This window comes from Pan paniscus, chromosome 1, assembly GCF_029289425.2.
Source record: "Pan paniscus chromosome 1, NHGRI_mPanPan1-v2.0_pri, whole genome shotgun sequence".
In the NCBI taxonomy this organism is placed as follows: domain Eukaryota; kingdom Metazoa; phylum Chordata; class Mammalia; order Primates; family Hominidae; genus Pan; species Pan paniscus.
The window spans coordinates 132,882,963-132,900,478 of record NC_073249.2 but is presented as its reverse complement, the minus strand read 5'-3'; positions in this window follow the sequence as shown (position 1 = coordinate 132,900,478).

Sequence of the window (17,516 nt, the reverse complement as noted above, 5' to 3'; positions counted from 1 at the left end):
CCTCTTTTAGTCTTTTATCTTGCTCCGTAATGACTGAAGTCATTATGGTCAGCTAGTTGGGTTATCTCTGAGCTTAGCAGAGGGTAATGATGTTTATCTCTTGTGCTGAAATTGATCGACTAGTAGTGGCTGCCTGGTGCTGTGATGGAAAAGGCACTGAAACACTCCAGGCTCAGCAGGACAGAGCCGTGATTGACTTGCAATGTCTGACTGGAGTGCGGGCATGAGGAGAGGCAGCAGGTGGGCCCATTACTGTCATTCCAGCCCTACAATGGGGTGGTGCTGGGTTGACTCATCACCAGGTGAGGGATCTGTGATCCCAAGGGACACCCCAAACAGAAGCCTCCCTGGCACTTCGCCGTGGAACTTTTTGTCTCTGCCTCCTCAAATCTCAGAATGTGTTCTCTTTGAAAGACTCTAGACCCTTGAGACCTGGATGGGGGGAGGGAGAACCACAGAGAGGAATGGATGCTGACTTCATAGAGTTTGCGGTCTGGTTGTAAACACGGGACTTGAACTCGAATAACTCAAGGAGTGTGATGAGGGCCCATAGGCTGTGCATGGTGGGGCTTCAAAGAAGAGAGAGATGGTTTCTGCTTATGATGGCAAAAAGGCTCCTTGGAGGTGATGGCATTTAAGACAAGCTTGCAGAATTACAAAATAACATTTTATAGTAAGTTTATGATTTATAAACTGCTTTTGCATATGTTATTTCATTTTAGCCTCACTACAATTTTGTGAGGTCCATATTTGTTGTTTTACAGATGAGGAACGTGAAGCTTAGTGAGATTAAGTACTTTGCTCACGGTCCCACATGGCAACGGTGGGTACTTGAACAAGTGAGTCATTTAAACTCTGCAAAGACAGGGAGGAATAGCTTATCTTGCCCAGGAAAACCACAAGTGAAACATGGCTGGAGTGAAGGCTATGAGGCTATGAATGGAGGATGCTGGAAAAGGAGACAGGAACCAGACTGAAAAATTGATGATGATGATGATGATGATGATGATGATGATGATGATGATGGTGATGATGATGACTGATTCAACTGAGATTTACTGAGCACCTGCGAAGTGACTGGAGTGGCCCACAAGTGCAGGCTACCCCCAAGCAAGCTCTGGCAGAATCATTAAGACCTTGTTACTAAAGGATATGGGTTTTATCATGCTGAAGGTGATGAAAAATTTTAATCCAGTGGCTGCCAAGAGTAGTCAGTTCACCTCGGCAGCAATGTGGGGGTGGTTTGGGGGGAGCCAGAGAGCCTGAACCATGCAGTGACAGCCATGATGGAGAGAAGGGGAGGGACTGGAGGGATAGGAAGGAATGAGACACAGCAGTGCCTGATGAGTTACTGGAAGAGGGTGGTGAGGAAGAGGCAGAAGTCAGCTAGATGGAGTTTGGGGCTTGACTGGCTGGCTAGTGAGACGGTGGTGCTCATAACTGAGGAGGGAATGCCAGAGGAAGGCCAGTGGGGAGTAGGAGGCAGTGGGGGGGAACAGGGGTTTGCATTTGATATACTGAAGCTGAAGTTCTATGACATCTGACCACACATATTCAGCAGGCAGTTGAATACTTGGGTCTGGAGTCAAGAATAAGCTTGTGAGATGGAGACATAGATTTGTGAGTGGTCAACATATAGGTGGAAGATTAAGTCCTGGGAGTGATTAAACAGGTGACCCCGGAAAGAGAAGCTTGGAGAGTATATGAGGTTGCTGAAGGGGAGCCACAGCTGGTGAAGGAATATGCCTCCTTCCAATTCCCAAAGACATCAGCTATATAAGTCATAGTTTCAAAATGGTCCATTCTTCATTGAGCTAGAAAGTTAAACTATGAGCACTTTGTTAATATTCAATTGATGATGCTCTAATAGTATTATTCCCATCTAACCAGTTTTCTTGCCTGAACAAATCTGTTTGTTGAGATTGACACACACATGAAATAAAATGTATCATTTGAACCTTATTTTAAGTGTACAGTTGAGTAGTGTTGATACATTCATATTGTGCAGCCATCAGCACCATCCATCTTCAGAACTTTTTCATTTTGCAAAACTGAAACTCTGTATCCATTAAACACTAACTCCCCAGTGTTCCCTCCCCCTAGCCCCTGCCAACCACTCTATTTTCTGTCTCAATGAACTTGACTACTCTAGGTACCCCATCTAAGTGGAATCATAGAAAAGCATAATCTTTAAAGTTCATCTATGTTGTAGCAAGCCATCTTAATCTGTTTGAGCTGCTATAACAAAATACCATAAACTGGGTGGTTTATAAACAACAGGAACTTATTTCTCACAGCTTTGCAGGCTGGGAAGTCCAAGATCAAGGTGCCAATAGATTTGGTGTCTGGTGAGGGCCTATTTCCTGACATGTAGATGGTAACTTCTTGGTGTGACCTCATCCAGTGGAAGGGAAAAGGGGTCTCTCTTGGGCTTCTTTTTATGAGGGCACTAGTCCCATTCACGAGGGTTGTACCCTCATGACCTAATCACCTCCACAAAGCCTCACCTCCTAATACCATCACCTTGGGGGTTAGGATTTCAATTTATGAATTTTAGAGGAACACCTAATTTAGACCATAGCAGATGTGTCAGAATTTCTTTTTTTGTTTGTTTTTTTTTTTTTGAGATGCAGTTTCGCTCTTGTTGCCCAGGCTGGAGTGTGATGGTGCAATCTCAGCTCATTGCAACCTCTGCTTCCTGTTCAAGCGATTCTCCTGCCTCAGCCTACTGAGTACCTGGGATTACAGGCAGGCGCCACCATGCCTGGCTAATTTTTTTTTTGTATTTTAAGTAGATATGAGGTTTCTCCATGTTGGTCAGGCTGGTCTCAAACTCCCAACCTCAGGTGATCTGCCTGCCTTGGCCTCCCAAAGTGCTGGTATTACAGGTGTGAGCCACCGTGCCCGGCCAGAATTTCTTTCCTTTTTAAGGTCAATTAATACCCTATTGTCAGTATAGACCTCATTTTGTTTATCCATTCGTCCATCCAGGGTCATTCGGGTTGTTTCCACCTTTTGGCTATTGTGAGTAATGCTGCTATGAACATAGGTGTACAAATATTTGAGATTCTGCTTTCAGTTCTTTGGGGTATATACCTAGGAGTGAAACTGCTGAATCGAATGGTATAACTGTTTATTTTTTGAAGAACTACCATACTATTTCCCTTAGCAGCTGCACCATTGTACATTCCAATCAGCAGTGCACAATGGTTCCAGCTTCTCCACATCCTGGCCAACACTTGTTATGCTCTGTTTTTCTTCTTCTCACCACCATCCTAAAGGGTGTGAGATGGTATTTCACTGCGGTTTTGATTTGCATGTCCCTAATGATTAATGATGTTAAGGACATTTAACTCTTTTTTACTCTTTCAATATTATAGATATTTGGTAGGATTTTTCTCCCAAGGTAACTCCAGTTGTTTAAAAATTATGTCAAACTAAAAGCTGTGTTTAGTTTTTTCATATATTTCTGAGAATATACCTAGTGAGTCAAAAATGATACTGATAACTGTACATTTCATTCTCATAGTTATCACCATTAACACACATTGATCAGGGTGAATATGAAATTGATGTGGTCCTGGCAGTAGTTTTGAGCTACGACCCTGCACATAGATTAAGAGTTGTGGTGTTAAGCAATAGACCATATCAATTCACATTTACATTCAGAATTATAAACAAGTCAAGGAAAATGGTGAAGTTTTAAAGATCTTCTCACTTCTATTCCTGAGGGTTGAACTAGGAAGAGGCATTCTGCTACTTACATCAGTTATTCTGCAAACAAAAATTCAGTAGTGGAGAGAAGTAATTTATAACTTTTTACAGTTTCTATTTGGAAGAAAAGCTATGGAAAAATATATAGACAAAATTACTTTGAAATTACTGTAATTTTGGAGTGGAGATAAATTTGATAATGAAACCAATACCAAAAGATCACCATCAATTCACTTGCAACAAGCTGAAGAAAATAGAATGTCCCCAAATATATCATTAGACATATGTTTATTTCAAACAGTGATTATAGGTGGAATGAGAAGACATTATGAATCTATGTCACAAGCATAAAGGCAGTTTTGGGACATCATAATGTAAGATGAAAATCTGATTTTTAAATTTGATTTTATTTCTACCAAACTCAAAACTAAATCATTGTACAATTAAAACTTGAAACTCCAATCATCATGAATAACATGTTTCCTCAGCTTACGCAATAATATTTCATGAGATGATAGTGCAATAAATAAATAAGGCTCAGTTTATGAAAGTTACACATAGAAAAAACTCCAAGGCTGAGTGGAAGCTGCCAGCAGGTTGACTGCCTGGCTCACAAAGATTTGCTCTTTTCTAGGAGTGACTCCAACACCAAGGGAAGAGTCTGCAGTAGGCTTGTTAATGCCAAAGTGGACTGGTCATGTGCAGTCACATGATCTTAGCTGGGCCAGTCAGGGCCTATTTACAGAAATTTGGGGCATGGATCTGTGAGAAGCATGGGTTAATCATTACAGAAGTACAGAAGTGTTGAGAAATTAGAGGCCATGCTGGGTCACTAGGTTCAGTTTGTGTACGTAGGGGCCTAAGCAAAGACTGGGGACTGGATTTCACTTGTTTTTGCTAAACAAGCCCGGGATCCTGGTATAGGGCTGCATCCTATCAAAGGAGGTACCTTTTTCCTTTCACAAAGGCGTCTTCTGCTCACCAAACTATACAACCACGAGGCTGCATCCACCCAGAGGAGCACCTTTTCTAATTTGCGTAAAAATGCCATATAGGCTAGCAGAGGACCTGAGGCTGTGTTCCCCACCACTAGGAGAAATCTGATCTGCAGTAACAGAGAATGAAGGGAATGCACAGAGAGGCCGAGGTAGAGAGCATAGGTCCCAGTTGTAGCTGAGTCCCTGGTTCCAGCTGTCCTTGGGAGACAGCTGTTCCCTCCTCTTCAGGCAGATTATCAGTAAGACACTCCAATCCTTTCAATAAAACCTCCTTTTGCCTAAATTAGTTCAAATTTGGCTTCCAGAGTATATGAATAAAATTCCTGGGTAGGTCCATGATTGCAATAATAATATAAGTATTATAAATACTAACATAATCCAATGGAGTTGCAGCAGAATTTAAAGAAGAGAGGTACTGTCATGAGTATCTTCAAGAAAGTAAAAGAAATCCAAAATACCCAATATTAGCAATTCCTGCATCTCTTAAGAAAAGGCTTACAAGTTTTCAAAACTTACTAAGCAGTGTCAAGCCAAGTAGGAAGATGTGTGGCAAGTTCAAAATACATCAACCATTGCACATTACTAGCTGGAACGGAAGTGCTTTCATAGGTTACAAAAACATTAAAATGATATCATCTGATTCTCCAAATCCTTTCATGGCCAATGAATCAAGTGAAATATTTGTTTCCAATTCTGAATCGACTTTTGTTTAAAATTTATTTATTGTTCACTCAGCATTACCAGAATTCTTTCTAAAGCGCCTCAAAGTGGAACTGTAAAAATATTTTTCCTTTGTTTTAAAAAATAGAAGCAATATCACATAGTTTACCATCAGAGAGAAGTGATGGATATTTCAAAACCATTTGGCACAGAGAAGAGGAATTTTTCCAGAAAAAATATCTCCAAAATTCCCATATTTTAAAATATCTTTGGAGGAGAAAAAACTTAAAATTGTAAGATTTGGGGTAAGGCATTTCCCCCTACCTCCTCAAGACAGAATAAGATTAATATCTATTACTGTAGCTTACTAACTATATCAGTAAATTTAAATTCATACTTTTTTCTGATAATTATACCAAAATGAAAATAATTTCTGAATTATTGAATAACAAAACACTTAAAAAAACTTTACAAACTTGATGCAAATGTAATTCCAGAACTTTACTTTTACCTAAAATGCCTATAGCTCAATTTTACTTATTAATCAATCTTGACTGTTCTCATACTTGACATGGTCTTATTAGTAAGCCATGTGGCTTGGAGCTAGTGCATATTGCTTTGATTTGGCTGGTCATTGTAGCAAGAATGGCATGCCCAATTTTCTACCTTTCATTGCTAGGAAAATTTACACAGCAAAAGAGGTCCCCTCATCTCTAATTATTGTGGAGCAGAAATTAATGACCAAACTAATAGAACTAAAGGACTCAGTGGTGTTGTGGAATCATTGGGCCCATCAGCTGAGAAATAAATGTTATTTTACTAATTGAATTTCCCCTATAAAAATCTTTCACTCCAGCTGGTACTAATTTCACTTTGCCTGTAATAATTTTGGACCTCAGGTTGTTGTTACTTTGGATTAACATGTAGATATTGAAGTTTAGCTTATGAAAATAGTACTATTTGCAAAAACAATACTCACTTGAACATTTTCATGAGTTTTTCTTGGAAATGAGAAGAGAGTTACTGCTTTTATGTCTAAACAATCTTTGTCCATCACCTCCTCCAAATATTCCAGAGTTCCTCCAAATATTCCAAATATTCCAGGGGACTATGTAGGGGGAAAGGTCTAAGATGGAAATCTAGGGAACCGATTATTTAAAAGGCAGGTACACAAGTGTTCATCACAACATCCCTTCTAACAGCAAAAGTTGGAAATATCTGTCACAGAAGAATGGATAAATGAATTATGGTATATTCTCTCAGCCAAATCTCTCACTGCAGTGAGCATGAATAAACCACATCTACAAAAATACAATTTTCCCATACATAATGCTGAGCAAAAGAAGCCTGGCAGAGCATTCATAGCCTACATTTACAAAGTTCAAGCACAGGCAAAACTCATCTCTAATGCTTGAAGTCAAGATGGTAGTTACTCTTCGGGGGATCTGGTGGCTGGAACGGGCACAAGGGCATTTCTAAGCGTGCTGGAAACACATCAACTTTTGATCTGAGCGCTAGTTACGTGGAGTGTTCTGTTTGTGAAAATGACCAACCTGTGAACTTACGATTTGTGCACTTCTCTGTATGTATACTTCAATCATAGTCTGTTATTTATTTATTTATTTTTAAACAGGTGAAGGAAGAGAACCCAGTGAGGGAGGCTGAGCAGGATGAGCTAGAGATGATGGAGAAAAGTCTGGAAAGAGGGGTGCCCTGGGAGCCACAGAAAGAGGATGTTTCAGGAGGAAGGATCAGTCTGCAGTACTAAATGGCTCAAGAAAGGCCTAGAAGGATAAAGACTGAAAGCTGCCCATTGGATTTGACAACTGACCTCTGAAAGAACAGTTTTAATGGGAGGCAGAAACAAGACAGCAGAGGGTTGAAGAGCAAGACCCTGGAGATGGGAGCTACTCTTTCTTTCCAGTGGCCACAGCAGCTGGAGGGAACGAGAACACTGGGTCCAGGAGGTCTTTTCCCTGAAGACAGGAGAGATTGAACCACGTTAATGTGTGGGAGACAGCTGGTTGAGAGAGAGATGCTAAAGTTACTGGGGGATGGTTGATGGGGTTCCCGAGGAAGTGGAGGAGGTGGGATTAGCCCTGGGCAGGGGAAGGGGCTCCTTGCATTCCACAGACACTGCAGGAAAGGAGGCCAGGAAGTAAGTACGATTCACTGAGGGAGTGGAGGCTGAGAGTTGAGGGAGCTCATCCTCATGACTTCTAACTTAAATTTGCATAGGAGGTCAATAAGGAGATTAAGTCAGATAATGAGAAATCTTATGTGCAGATTCATTGCCTCATCTTAACTTTGCTCTCCTTTGATCATTTCTAAAGCAAAGTGCAGTTTAGTCAGTCATCTAAAATGGAAGAAAAACTTATAGACAGTGTGTAGAGATCTTAGGGGGACAAATTATTCACAGACAACTACCCCTCCCTTCTCACCCAGACACATACACTCACCATTATATCCATTTTATTAATTGGCAAATGGCAGATAAAGAGTATTGTTATTCAGTTCAGCTTGACAGTTTAACCCAATAATTAGCACCAATAACAATGCTTTCTGGAAATTGTTTTCTCAGGTACGGTTTCTTCTGGCCTAGGACAGCTAAATCCGTTCAGAGGTCTCTTGGCCCCAGGAAAAGCGAGGTCGAGTTTGTGTCCTGCAGTGGAACCAACTTTCTTCTCAATCTTCAGCTGCTTTGGGGCTTCTGCTGGCATCCCAAGCTCTGCCGAAGGCAGATCAGTTTGGGGTGACTACACATATGGAAACTAAAGATCGGGGAATGTATTCATATAAACTACCTGGCCAGGCACCTTTGGGAAGTCTTCGTGGAGTCCAGGGAGGCACGGGGGTCGGGTGGAGTCCATATAACCCAGCGCGATGGGCTCTGCTTTAGCAGAATAAAGCTAAATCGGGCCGGGAGCGGTGGCTCATGCCTGTAATCCCAGCACTTTGGGAGGCCGAGGCGGGCAGATCATGAGGTCAGGAGATCGAGACCATCCTGGCTAACACGGTGAAACCCCGTCTCTACTAAAAATACAAAAAAAATTAGCCGGGCGTGGTGGCAGGCGCCTGTAGTCCCAGCTACTTGGGAGGCTGAGGCAGGAGAATGGCGTGAACCCGAGAGGCAGAGCTTGCAGTGAGCTGAGATTGAGGCACTGCACTCCAGCCTGGATGTCAGAGCGAGACTGTCTCAAAAAAAAAAAAAAAAAGCTAAATCAAGTTGTTATCAAAAATGAGAGGCAGGTTGTTATTCCAAACACATCTAATACACTCACTTCCAAAGCTGTTTAGAGTTTTGCCAATTTGACACCCAGAAAACCCACGGGAGTCCAGAGATTTTACATTTTCTGGGCATTAAGTGCAAAGTACTTGCCAGATAACAGAGTTTTAGGGGGTTGCCAAGGAGTGTTGCATAGCAGACCGTGAGACTGGGCTGTTATCACATGAGCCGCAGTGAAGTGCCGGCTGCGTACAGAGTAGGGTAACACCTGAGAAGCTTCATTATCAGGGCCAGATCTGTCACTCTGAGTCTCAGGGCATCCTGAGCTCAGCTGTGGTTGTGTATCGAGAGTTGGACATTCCAAAAGGCTATGGCCAGAAGCAAGCAACCCAACCCAATGACAAACTTAAAAAACAGAGGGAGGCCTGGTGTGGTGGCTCACACCTGTAATCCCAGCACTTTGGGAGGCCGAGGTGGGTGGATCATGAGGTCAGGAGATCGAGACCATCCTGGCTAACACAGTGAAACCCCGTCTCTACTAAAAATACAAAAAATTAGCCGGGCATGGTGGCGGGCACCTGTAGTCCTAGCTACTCAGGAGGCTGAGGCAGGAGAATGGTGAACCCGGGAGGCGGAGCTTGCAGTGAGCTGAGATTGAGCCACTGCACTCCAGCCTGGGCGACAAGCGAGACTCCGTCTCAAAACAACAACAACAACAACAACAACAACAAAACATAGGGAAAGAGGCGTTCTAATGCCAATAATAATTTTTTAGAATTAGGGACCCAGATTAACTCAGCACACGCCTTTGTAGTGATGCATTTACTATGAATGAGATGAATGATAGTAACTTGAGTGACTGTATGGAAGTGTGTGCTTCCTTACACTGCCTTCCTTTGAAGGAAGACTTGGCCCCTGCCCGCAGGAATCTGTGATCAGGAGGTTGGGAAGTGAAATCTCCACAGACCTGGAACTTGCATGTGCCTGAATAACTTTCAATAACAGGTACAGAGCTTGCCTCCTGGTACAATCTTGCAACAAACAAATGATCAGGAGAAGCACTTTTCCAATTTATCCACTAAATGGCAAAACCAAACAATGACCGAACATGACGTTGGTTTTTCAGTTACTGTTTGACCTGGAGCGTGGGGAAAACAGAAGGAAAATGGAAACTACTTAGGCAGCATTTTGTGAGGAGGTGGAAGCAGCGTGGGAAAATATTTCACATGGCTGTTGCCTACTCAGCCTGACAAAGAAAGCTGTGGTTTGTTGTCAGATTCCTTCAACTAAATGTGTCAAAGGGAGAGAAACCTCTCTTGAGTGAGAGACCTCTCTCTTCAAACAGATGCACATCGTCTCCCTCCTCCCTGGCTCACACCATCCCCAGTCCTCTGTGTCCTCCTCTCTTCACACATGTTGGAGCTGGGAAGGAGAACGGAGAAGAGGTCCATATCCTTAGCTCTGCCTCATGTGTCAGCCTTCATTCCTGCCATCTCGTTTCCGGCTCCACCCCAGTGGGATGCTGCAGGGTCATTTTAGTAATCACAAGGATAGCCATGGAAGCAACGGGGCCCCAGTGGACACAGCAATCATCCCAGAATCCCCCATGAATGGTGTGCAAGTGGCTCTGTCCCTGCAGGCGAAGCAAAAACTTTGATCCTCTTTATTCTTTTATGAAAGTAGATTATTTTTAAAGTGCTGATCCTCGATATCACTTCATTGATAAAGATTCGAGTGTGAGTATTGTGATATTGTGGAATACCACAGTCTTTGGAACCAGACAAAACTGGGTTGCGATCTCATATTTGCCACTTAGCTATGTGACCTTAGAGAGGTTTAAAAGTCTGGAAGCTGCTATTAAAATGATGACAGAAAACGTCTGCATTAAACCAGGAGCACCTCAAGTAAACACATGAAGGGCCTTTATTCTTCATCAGTGATGCGTCTTTATCTTTCTTTCGACTGCTGTTTAAGCTGCTAGATTAGATTCAGGGAAAGTTTAGACATGGCCATAGAAGTCCCATAACATAGAAGGCTATACTGCTTTTCTAGAGGTCACATCAGGTCAACACTGGTTTCCCAACAATGCCTGGAGAGGCTGTCTTAAGCAAAAGTGCTGTCATCAAAGACAAAACAAAACTTTCTGTAAAATGGTTATAGCTGGCTTTCAACCTTTGGCAGCCAAGTTGCAGCTAGGGAATGGCAGACCCTTGGGCCTGAGCTGAGGAGCTAATCCCAGCAAGGCTGTTACAAATCTTTTCCAGAGCACTTAGGCTTTCCCTCTGAAAGATGTTGGATCAAGACTTTTCGGAAATTCTCACTTTTCAGAGTAGAGACTCGTGCCCCGTATAGAAGATGCAGCCATGGTTTGTATCCTTTAAGTCACACGGGATGAAAAACTGTATTTCTTAGGGTAGGAATAAAACAACCCTTCGGGGCCATCTCTACTAAAAACACAAAAATTAGCCAGGCATGGTGGCATATGCCTGTAATCCCAGCTACTGGGGAGGCTGAGGCGGCAGAGGTGCTTGAGCCTGGGAGACAGAGATTGCAGTGAGCCAAGATCGTGCCACTGCACTCCAGCCTGGCCAACAGAGTGAGACTCTGTCTCAAATAAATAAATAAATAAATAAACAAACAAACAAATAAACAAATAAAAATAAAACAACTCTTTGGCTCCCATTGCCTTCCTTATGGGGCTGGTGCATTCAACCAGAGTAGGGGTGGGGGTGCAGGGTAAGCTTTGGGGAGAATGTCAACAGACCTCTTTATTTATGACTATTATTACTGTTGTTGAAGACATTATGAGATCAATAGAGATCAATCAGAGACAGCCTTGACAAACGCCTCTGAGATAAGCCTTTGTTTTCAAACACAGCAGGCTTTTGTCAGTGCTTCCTAGAATCATTTGTCTTCCACTTTTACTATGTTTGCCATATCCATGGAACACCTGTACTTTATTATATTTAATTGATTTTCAATTGACTCACTTAAAAAAAAATAGAGTCTTACTATGTTGCCCAGACTGGTCTTGAACTCCTGGGCTCAGGCAGTCCTTCTGCCTTGGCCTTCCAAAGTGCTGGGATTACAGATGTGAGCCACTGCAAGTGGCTTAACTCACTTTTTTTTTTGAGATGGAATTTCGCTCTTGTTGCCCAGGCTGGAGTACAATGGCACAATCTCGGCTCACTGCAACCTCTGCCTCCTGGGTTTAAACAATTCTCCTGCCTCAGCCTCCTGAGTAGCTGGGATTACAGGCATGCACCACCACACCTGGCTAATTTTGCATTTTTAGTAGAGATGGGGTTTCTCCATGTTGGTCAGGCTGGTCTCGAACTCCCGACCTCAGGTGATCCGCCCACCTTGGTCTCCCAAAGTGCTGGGATTACAGGCATTAGCCACTGTGCCCAGGCTTGACTCACTTTTTATACTTAGCTGAACCCTAAACAATAATCTGGGAAATCACAGGTTTACTAAACTTCTAGAAAGAGTACAGAGCTATTAAAATACATTTCGCATGTACATTTTAAAATCATCTTGTGCAGCACCAATAGGCAGGCCATACTTTAAAAGACACTTCTTTAGATGATCAACTATATAATGAAAAGACTGTTACATATAGGACATTAATGGTTATTTTTCTTTTCCTATACTACTTACCAAAATTTCCCCCAATCCCTTTCTGGTTGAAGAAACTCTTAATCAAGCCCTTCCTTTCTATGGTATCCAAAAATACTTTCATCTGTACCATCTCACTTGATTCTCACAATTACCTATAAGGTGGCCTAGAAAACATTATGCACCCCCAGCTCTGGAGAGATTAAGGCTCAGAATTTACTTACCCAAAGACATGTAGCTAGTCAGTAACAGGGTAGGTCAACTTGTCACAGAGACTGGACTTCTGTTCCAATTAGAGATAGCATGGCTTCCATTCTCTTTAAGATTTTGGGCTGGACTAGGGTGGAGCCAAGATGGCCAAATAGGAACAGCTCGTCTACAGCTCCCAGCGTGAGTGACGCAGAAGATGGGTGATTTCTGCATTTCCAACTGAGGCACTGGGTTCATCTCACTGGGGAATGTCGGACAGTGGGTGCAGGACAGTGGGTGCAGTGCACCGAGCATGAGCCGAAGCAGGGAGAGGCATCGCCTCACCAGGGAAGCACAAGGGGTCAGGGAATTCCCTTTCCTAGTCAAAGAAAGGGGTGACAGATGGCACCTGGAAAATTGGGTCACTCCCACCCTAATACTGCACTCTCCCAAAGGTCTTAGCAAACGGCACACCAGGAGATTATATCCTGCGCCTGGCTCAGAGGGTCCTACGCCCACGGAGCCTCGCTCATTGCTAGCACAACAGTCTGAGATCAAACTGCAAGGTGGCAGTGAGGCTGGAGGAGGGGCACCCGCCATTGCCCAAGCTTAAGTAGGTAAACAAAGTGGCCAGGAAGCTCCAACTGGGTGGAGCCCACCGCAGCTCAAGGAGGCCTGCCTGTCTCTGTAGACTCTACCTCTGGGGGCAGGGCATAGCCGAACAAAAGGCAGCAGAAACCTCTGCAGACTTAAATGTCCCTGTCTGACAGCTTTGAAGAGAGTAGTGGTTCTCCCAGCACTCAACTGGAGATCTGAGAACAGATAGACTGCCTCCTCAAGTGGGACCCTGACCCCCGAGTAGCCTAACTGGGAGGCACCCCCCAGTAAGGGCAGACTGACACCTCACATGGCTGAGTACTCCTCTGAGACAAAACTTCCAGAGGAACAATCAGGCAGCAGTATTTGCGGTTCACCAAGATCCGCTGTTCTGCAGCCTCTGCTGCTCATACCCAGGCAAACAGAGTCTGGAGTCTGGAGTGGACCTCCAGCAAACTCCAACAGACCTGCAGCTGAGGGTCCTGACTGTTAGAAGGAAAACTAACAAACAGAAAGGACATCCACACCAAAACCCCATCTGTTTGTCACCATCATCAAAGACCAAAAGTAGACACAACCACAAAGATGGGGAAAAACAGAGCAGAAAAACTGGAAACTCTAAAAATCAGAGGCCCTCTCCTCCTCCAAAGGAATGCAGCTCCTCACCAGCAATGACACAAAGCTTGGCGGAGAATAACTTTGACGAATTGAGAGAAGGCTTTAGACGATCAAACTACTCCGAGCTAAAGGAGGAAGTTCGAACGCATGGCAAAGAAGTTAAAAACCTTGAAAAAAAATTAGTTGAATGGCTAACTAGAATAACCAATGCTGAGAAGTCCTTAAAGGACCTGATGGAGCTGAAAGCCACTGCATGAGAACTATGTGATGAATGCACAAGCCTCAGTAGCTGATTTGATCAACTGGAAGAAAGGGTATCAGTGATGGAAGATCAAATGAATGAAATGAAGTGAGAAGAGAATTTTAGAGAAAAAAGAATAAAAAGAAATGAACAAAGCCTCCAAGAAATACGGGACTATGTGAAAAGACCAAATCTACGTCTGATTGGTGTACCTGAAAGTGACGGGGAGAATGGAACCAAGTTGGAAAACACTGCAGGATATTATCCAGGAGAACTTCCCCAATCTAGCAAGGCAGGCCAACATTCAAATTCAGGAAATACAGAGAACGCCACAAAGATACTCCTAGAGAAGAGCAACTCCAAGACACATAATTGTCAGATTCACCAAAGTTGAAATGAAGGAAAAAATGTTAAGGGCAGCCAGAGAGAAAGGTCAGGTTACGCACAAAGGGAAGCCCATCAGACTAACAGCTGATCTCTCAGCAGAAACTCTACAAGCCTGAAGAGAGTGGGGGCCAATATTCAACATTCCTAAAGAAAAGAATTTTCAACCCAGAATTTCCTATCCAGCCAAACTAAGCTTCATAAGTGAAGGAGAAATAAAATACTTTACAGACAAGCAAATGCTGAGAGATTTTGTCACCACTGGGCCTGCCCTAAAAGAGCTCCTGAAGGAAGCACTAAACATGGAAAGGAACAACCGGTACCAGCCACTGCAAAAACATGCCAAATTGTAAAGACCATCGATGCTAGGAAGAAACTGCATCAACTAATGGGCAAAATAACCAGCTAACATCATAATGACAGGATCAAATTCACACATAACAATATTAACCTTAAATGTAAATGGGCTAAATGCTCCAATTAAAAGACACAGACTGGCAAATTGGATAAAGAGTCAAGACCCATCAGTGTGCTGTAGTCAGGAGACCCATCTCATGTGCAGAGACACACATAGACTCAAAATAAAGGGATGGAGGAAGATCTAACAAGCAAATGGAAAACAAACAAACAAAAAAGCAGAGATTGCAATTGTAGTCTCTGATAAAACAGAATTTAAACCAACAAAGATCAAAAGAGACAAGGAAGGCCATTACATAATGGCAAAGGGATCAATTCAACAAGAAGAGCTAGCTATCCTAAATATATATGAACCCAATACAGGAGCACATAGATTCATAAAGCAAGTCCTTAGAGACCTACAAAGAGACTTAGACTCCCACACAATAATAATGGGAGACTTTAACACCCCACTGTCAACATTAGACAGATTGAGACAGAAAGTTAACAAGGATATCCAGGAACTGAACTCACCTCTGCACCAAGCGGACTTAATAGACATTTACAGAACTTTCCACCCCAAATCAATGGAATATACATTCTTTTCAGCACCACACCACACCTACTCCAAAATTGACCACATAGTTGGAAGTAAAGCACTCCTCAGCAAATGTAAAAGAACAGAAATTATAACAAACTGTCTCTCAGACCACAGTGCACTCAAACTAGAACTCAGGATTAAGAAACTCACTCAAAACCACTCAACTACATGGAAACTGAATAACCTGCTCCTGAATGACTACTGGGTACATAACGAAATGAAGGCAGAAATAAAGATGTTCTTTGAAACCAACAAGAACAAAGACACAACATACCAGAATCTCTGGGACACATTCAAAGCAGTGTGTAGAGGGAAATTTATAGCACTAAATGCCCACAAGAAAAAGCAGGAAAGATCTAAAACTGACACCCTAACATCACAATTAAAAGAACTAGGGAAGCAAGAGCAAATGCATTCAAAAGCTAGCAGAAGGCAAGAAATAACTAAGATCAGAGCAGAACTGAAGGAAATAGAGACACAAAAAACCCTTCAAAAAATCAATGAATCCAGGAGCTGGTTTTTTGAAAAGATCAACAAAATTGATAGACTGCTAGCAAGACTAATAAGGAAGAAAAGAGAGAAGAATCAAATAGACACAATAAAAAATGATAAAGGTGATATCACCACCAATCCCACAGAAATACAAACTACCATCAGAGAATACTAAAAACACCTCTACGCAAATAAACTAGAAAATCTAGAAGAAATGGATAAATTCCTCGACACATACACCCTCCCAAGACTAAACCAGGAAGAAGTTGAATCTCTGAATAGACCAATAACAGGCTCTGAAATTGAGGCAATAATTAATAGCTTACCAGCCAAAAAAAAATCCAGGACCAGATGGATTCACAGTCGAATTCTACCAGAGGTACAAGGAGGAGCTGGTACCATTCCTTCTGAAACTATTCCAATCAATAGAAAAAGAGGGAATCCTCCCTAACTCATTTTATGAGGCCAGCATCATCCTGATACCAAAGCCTTGCAAAGACAAAACAAAAAAAGAGAATTTTAGACTGATATCCCTGATGAACATCAATGTGAAAATCCTCAATAAAATACTGACAAACTGAATCCAGCAGCACATCAAAAAGCTTATCCACCATGATCAAGTGGGCTTCATCCCTGGGATGCAAGACTGCTTCAAAATATGCAAATCGATAAATGTAATCCAGCATATAAACAGAACCAAAGACAAAAACCACATGATTATCTCAATAGATGCAGAAAAGGCCTTTGACAAAATTCAACAGCCCTTCATGCTAAAAACTCTCAATAAATTAGGTATTGATGGGACGTATCTCAAAATAATAAGAGCTATCTATGACAAACCCACAGCCAATATCATACTGAATGGACAAAAACTGGAAGCATTCCAGGGCACAAGACAGGGATGCCCTCTCTCACCACTGCTATTCAACATAGTGTTGGAAGTTCTGGCCAGGGCAATCAGGCAGGAGAAGGAAATAAAGGGTATTCAGTTAGGAAAAGAGGAAGTCAAATTGTCCCTGTTTGCAGATGACATGATTGTATACCTAGAAAACCCCATCGTCTCAGCCCAAAATCTCCTTAAGCTGATAGGCAACTTCAGCAAAGTCTCAGGATACAAAATCAATGTGCAAAAATCACAAGCATTCTTATACACAAATAACAGACAAAGAGAGAGCCAAATCATGAGTGAACTCCCATTCACAATTGCTTCAAAAAGAATAAAATACCTAGGAATCCAACTTACAAGGGACGTGAAGGACCTCTTCAAGGAGAACTACAAACCACTGCTCAATGAAATAAAAGAGGATACAAACAAATGGAAGAACATTCCACGCTCATGGGCAGGAAGAATCAATATCATGAAAATGGCCATACTGCCCAAGGTAATTTATAGATTCAATGCCATCCCCATCAAGTTACCAATGACTTTCTTCACAGAATTGGAAAAAACTACTTTAAAGTTCATATGGAACCAAAAAAGAGCCCGCATTGCCAAGTCAATCCTAAGCAAAAGAACAAAGCTGGAGGCATCATGCCAGCTGACTTCAAACTATACTACAAGGCTACAGTAACCAAAACAGCATGATACTGGTACCAAAGCAGAGATATAGACCAATGGAACAGAACAGAGCCCTCAGAAATAACACCACACATCTACAACTATCTGATCTTTGACAAACCTGACAAAAACAAGAAATGGGGAAAGGATTCCCTATTTAACAAATGGTGCTGGGAAAACTGGCTAGCCATATGTAGAAAGCTGAAACTGGATCCCTTCCTTAC